Below are 6119 nucleotides of genomic sequence, written 5' to 3' on the forward strand. Positions count from 1 at the left end.
AGTTAGAATAAGGAAATTTTATATTTTTATTATGTAAGAATATTTTTACCAAATTTTATGTGAAATTACTAATTTGCATAACATTCTTTATAGATCACTATACTTTATAAGACAGTTTCTACTAGTCTTTTAATTACTGAGCTAAGACATATCTCCCTATAAATGATGATTTTGACAAAATTTGACAAAATGATTTTAATAAAATGATTTTGACAAGAAACCCTGAGGGTCTTCTCCTCCTAGTTTAATTTTTTCTTTTTTCCTAATTAAAGGGGCCATCCCTCGACTCACTTCTTAAAGAGGCCTATTCACTGAATGGGTGTTATCTCACTCAAAACAAGAACTTGAAAAAGCCTTAGCCTAAAAGGGCCAGGTTCTTCTATTGCATCCTGGGCCATCTCCAGTCATCTGAATGAATATCAGTCCACTGGACCCAGATGGCTCTGGAGAAGAAAGTGAGGCTGGTGACCTTGCACAGCCCTCCTCAGCCAAATGAAAGTCAACTGCAAGTCATGTCATCATTTTCCTGATGTCATGGTCCTCTTTGAAAATGAAGAACAAATACAACTTGTGAGTAGATTGAGCTGCCTGAATAGAGACACAGTCATTTGGGCAACTCAGTTTGTCCTTTCCCTTTCACTGTCCTCCTCTCCAAAGGAAGGTAAATCCTGATGGCCAGAAGCTCCCCAGTTAACTTGGGGTTTACTGCCTAGATTCCCTCCTTCGTTCCTTCATTCTTTCATTTGTTCGTTTGTTCGTTCCCCCCCCCCCCTGTCTTTCTCTCTCTCTCTTTTCTTACCCATTTCATTCTGAAGCTCATGGAATATCAGTGCTAAATATAAAAAAGACATGGATTTTATTCCTCCCTCTGATAGTAGATGTGAGACCCATGGACACATGAATTAACCTTTGTGAACTTCCATATCTTCATCTGTAAGGTGTGCCTAATATCAGTGGTATTTACTTCAAAAGACCATTTTAAGGTTAAATAAAATAAAACATATTATATACTTTGCCAACCTCAAAAAATCGGATAAATTTCAGCTATTCACATTATAGCTTTTATTCTGCATCTCCCACATAATTCTTCATTGGTAATATGTTATATGAATCTCCCCATTGACCTTGCAGTAAATTACAACTGTAAATCACCATTTTGTTGTTGTTCAGTCATGTCTCATTCTCCATGACCCCATTTGGAGTTTCTTGCTAAGATAATGGAGAGGTTTGCCATTTCCTTCTCCAGCTCATTGTACAAATGAGGAAACTGAGGCAAACAGGTTTAAATTACTTGCCCAGGACCACACAGCTAGTTTATTCCTGAGGCTGGATTTGAATTCAGGTCTTCCTGATTCCAGGCCTGGCACTCTCTCCACTGTACCACTTAGCTATGATTCTTTATATGCTGTAGTCTTCTATGCTTTGTAGACAAAGAGCATCACGGAAACATTATTAGTATTAAAAGATGGAATTATGTTTCAGGGAGAAATTTTGGATACTTACACTGTACAATTTCCTAAATCCAATCCAGGCATTATTACCCTTACTTAACTCTGGGCCCAATTTATTGTTTTCTCTCAGGATCTATCCAAACTTATAGATAAAGGTATCCAAATGTTATTCTGTATACTTAGATATGTATGATAAAAATGTACATATGTACATATTGTGTCCTCTGTTAGAATGGAGATTCTTAAGGTCAGGGATTAATTAATTTTTTTGTTTAATATTTTTTATTTTGTCTTTGTATGTCTTATACTTAGCACAGGACCTGGTATAGAGTGAGTACTTAAAAAGTGCTTCTTGGTTGTTAATCTAAGTAAAATTCTTTGTAAACTTTAAAGTGTTATTTCCAGATATTCAAAGCATTTTCCTCATTCTGTTCTTGTAATTTATCACTTTGTTATATTCTGTGTTCTGTTATTCTCTAACAGTTTCATTTATATATACTCATACATGTACATAGATGCACATATTCATATATACATATATGCCTTGTCTCCTCAATTAGCACTTAATTCTAATTATTTAAAAAAATGTTAGTTTTATCTCCCCAGTTATTGAGCATAAGATTCTTGAGGAATATATATTATTAGTTTTTTTTTTTGAGGGGGAAGGCAGGTCAATTGGGGTTAAGTGACTTGCCCAAGGTCACATGGCTAGTTTTATGTTAAGTGTCTGGGGCTGATTTGAACTCAGGTCATGCTGACTCCAGGGCTGGTGCTCTATTCACTGTGCCATCTAGCCGCCCCAGGAATATATTTTATTCTTACTCCCTATCCCCTCCATAGGGCAGGTAGGTGGTATAGTGGATATAGTGTTGGGCTTGGAGTCAAGTAGACTTGTGTTTAAATTTGGTCTCAGACATTTACTAGTTGTGTGACTCTAGGTAAGTCACTTAACCCTCTTTGCTTCAGTTTCCTCATCTGTAAATATGAGTGGAGAAGAAAATGGCAAACTACTCCAGTGGGGTCATGAAGAATTGGATGTGACTAAAATGACTGACCAGCAATAAAAATCCCTACCATCACCTAGAATACTGCTGTGTATTTTGCAGCAACTTAATCAATACTGTTTTGAATAATAGTCGAGTGCAAAAGCAATAGGAAAAGCATATAGGTAGAAATGAGCATGTTTTCATGCGATGAGGAGAACAATATGCTAACAGCAGAAGAGATGGGTTGGAGAATGGTGAAGGATAAAGTCATAAGAGAGCAGAGAGAGAATACTGGCAAAACTTGATACCAGGTATGGAAATTTTGTCTTGATGGAGGGGAAATGACAAACTTTGAAGCTTTTTGGGCAAAGCAACATGTAAGCCTTATTTGACAAAAGATTAATTTGACCGTGACATCCAGGATGGATTAGAATAGAAAGAGTCTGAATTCAGGGCTGTTTCAGTACTGTAGATCAGAGGTATCAAACGGATGGCCAGTGAATCACATACAACACACATGACTGATTAAAGTGGCCTGAACTAGATTAAAATATATTTGGGAAATATTTAACAAAAATACAATAAAAAATAGATAATGTCAACATGTGGTTTTCTAAATTAGTCTAGACTCTGCATAGGATCCATGTGTTCAGTTTTATTGCTCCTGTTTCTTTTCTATTTGAATTTGACACCATTTCTGTAGATATTAAGGCATTGGACTGGGAAAAGAAGAAACAGGTAAGAGAATCATTTCAAAAGAAAAATCAGTATGACTTTGTAACTGACTGTATATGAGGGATTAAGGAGACAGAGGAGGAAAGCTTCAGTCCAAGTGTTTGCATGTATCAAACGAGCAGAATAGTGGTGGCACTGAGAGACAGCGAGGTTAGAAGGGGATTAGTGTTTGAGAGGATTACTGGACTTTTGGATATTTGAGTTTAATGTGCCAGGGAAGTAGCTAGGTAAAAATACTACATAGATATTTATAGGTAATGAAACAAACCTATATGAGAGAACACTGGGGATAGAGATTTGGGAGATAGATATTACTGTCAAGAATCATGAGTTGGTTGATCATCTATATTCAAATAAATTTCACTTCATTTTCAATGTGGTTCTTTCCTCATTGCCTATATACTTTTAACTTTGTCTTTCAATGATTTACAATGAATTCACATACACTCATTTTTCTGCTATCTTTATTTCTTTTATGAATAAATAGGCAGGAATGTTATTGATCCACCTAAACTATTCATCTGTAAGAGTGACATATAAAACAGAAATATTTTCTTTAGGCTCAGTTCCAAACTTTCCACCTAATGATTTTTCTTGAAATTTGTTGACACACTCTGCATTTCACATACAGTGTATTCCAAAAAGTTTCCAAGAGTTACTACAAAAGAAAATCGATCACAAATTGACTATAGAAACTAAAGACAGAGAAATATTAACAGAGCAATAGTTACATTGCTGGTAAAACAGCAGCTTCTTTTGTTCCTGAGAATCTCATAGCCAAAAATATAAAGTATAAAGTGATCTCAGATTTTCAGAAACACAAGAAAGACATTATTTTTCCTTAGTGTATTCAGTTGACTGAATTCATTTTGCTTTTTTATTTATATCACTAGTTTCTAGCACAGGGACTTCCCTAGAACAGACCCTTGATACTTGCCTGTTGAATTTAATTGAACCAATTCTTTTCAAAATAGTTTAACAAAAGAAACAGTATCAGGCATGAATGAATATATTTTTAAAAAGCCACCAACAGAGCTGAAATTAGTCAAGAGTGTTCTTAGATATTATTGCTTATGTTAACATAGGCAAGTCAATTAACATCTTAGAGCCTCAGTTTTATCTTCTGTAAAGCTGGAATAGTAATATTAGCATCACTGGGATTGTTGTTTGGAAAGCACCTTGCATTATTTAAAAGTTACACATGCATCCATATATGACATACATGCATGCATCCATACATATGCTTGTTATAGACTAATTCACATTTGTATAAATATTTAAATAGCCAAAATAACCCCATTCCTACAGCTTGGTGGTTCAATGGCATTTCAGCAAACAGAGGTTGATGACCTTGCAAGCCTTCTTCTAGCTACGCGATTTTTCTTTCCTCCTTGTTTTATATCAGCAACCATGGCTATATATATATATATGTATATGTGTATATATATATAATGCTCTATTGATCTGGGTCAAACTAGACTACATGCTTGTCATTTCTAGATTTCATTCTATCCTGTACCATATTTATATATATAAATATGAGCTGTCACCTTTATATATGTATGTATGTATGTATGTATATGTGTGTATGTAGGTGTGAATTGTCCTCCAGTAGTAAGAATAAGAAAAACTTCTTCATCCATAACATGAAGGGATTGGATTCAATAGCCTCTGTTCTACATATGCAATGGTAAGGGAATTTAAAGATCTTCCCTGCTCCTTACTGGGTCTTACCTGGAGCCCAACAAGAGAAGCTTGCTTTGGGGAGGATTTTCTTCAGGAAGGTCCACACATCTTGTTACTTTGTAATTAGGCAGTGGTTCATGAAGGTTATGATGTCCTCTAACTGGAGAAGGCTATATAAACTCTGAGGTGAGGTTTTGCTTTGTGGTCCATATATGGGAAGAGTTGTATGATTTGGCCAGATGAGACTCTGAGCAGCTGTTGAGTCCCTTGGTTTTGAAAACCCAGATGTTGATGCTTCCCTCTCTGGTAACTAGCTATGTATGGTCAGATAGCTGTAAGCTCTGTCTATTGGTCTGTTTCTATGTCTGTATTTTTGTCTGCTTGTAACTTCTATTTGTTTTCTCTGAAGTTCAGGGTGCTAACCTTTCCCCCTAAACTATATATGTTTGATTAAAGTAAAATGGTTAACCCTTTTGAGTTGCTTTCCTTTAGAAAAGCAGATCGAAAAACCTGTGATAGAAGCCATCCTGCGTATGCTAAGGTGCTTTCCATTACAGATATTTGATTCTATCATAAACCAACACATATAAGTATATCCAAGATTGAATATTATTAATACATAGGAAATGTTCAAATAGTTCTATAAGAATTTAGAGGTAATCAAGATCATTTACAGTTACAACTGATAATGTGAACAGGGAGTCAGGGAAAGTTTCACAGAGGCAGGTAGAACAGTAATACACAGATAAATATTTAACAACCAGCTCTCTGGTGGAAAATACATATTACATACTTTCTAGTATAATATTCCTTATTAACATCTTCTCTATCACCTTTTAATGTCTAGAAATCAATACAATAACAAATTAAGTCTGATTTGTAGCATTAGCTAATTTGTGAGGTATAAATTGCTCAGACTGAAAATTTAAGAATCTGCTCTCAAGCTATGGTTCAAACTGGTGCTGGCATAGCCCCACAGAACCTAAATTGGACACTGAAGATTACGGATTAAAGTAATAAAGTAAAAACAATAACTTCTTTATATAATCATTTATGTAATGCTTTCCTTAATGCCATAGAATATATAATGCAAGTCTTACTACCATTTTACAGAGAAGGAAACAGGCTCAGAGAAGTTATGATTTGCACAAGGTCACTCAGCTAGTGCATATCAGACACTAAAATAGAACCCACATCTCCTGACTCCAACTTTACTCTCCCTCTCTCTCTCTCTCTCTCTCTCTCTCTCTCTCTCTCTCTC

The 6119-nt window shown here is 35.4% G+C and overlaps 1 protein-coding gene across 3 annotated transcripts in view; it reads left to right on the forward strand.

The window, feature by feature from the left end:
* NLGN4X (neuroligin 4 X-linked) overlaps positions 1-6119 on the forward strand; it is a 482117-nt gene that overhangs the window by 414604 nt on the left and 61394 nt on the right. The window lies entirely within an intron of this gene.

The sequence above is a fragment of the Petaurus breviceps genome, unplaced genomic scaffold (assembly GCF_028583685.1).
Source record: "Petaurus breviceps papuanus isolate PSGF00001 unplaced genomic scaffold, PetGlider_PUasm1.0 90849, whole genome shotgun sequence".
Lineage (NCBI taxonomy): Eukaryota > Metazoa > Chordata > Mammalia > Diprotodontia > Petauridae > Petaurus > Petaurus breviceps.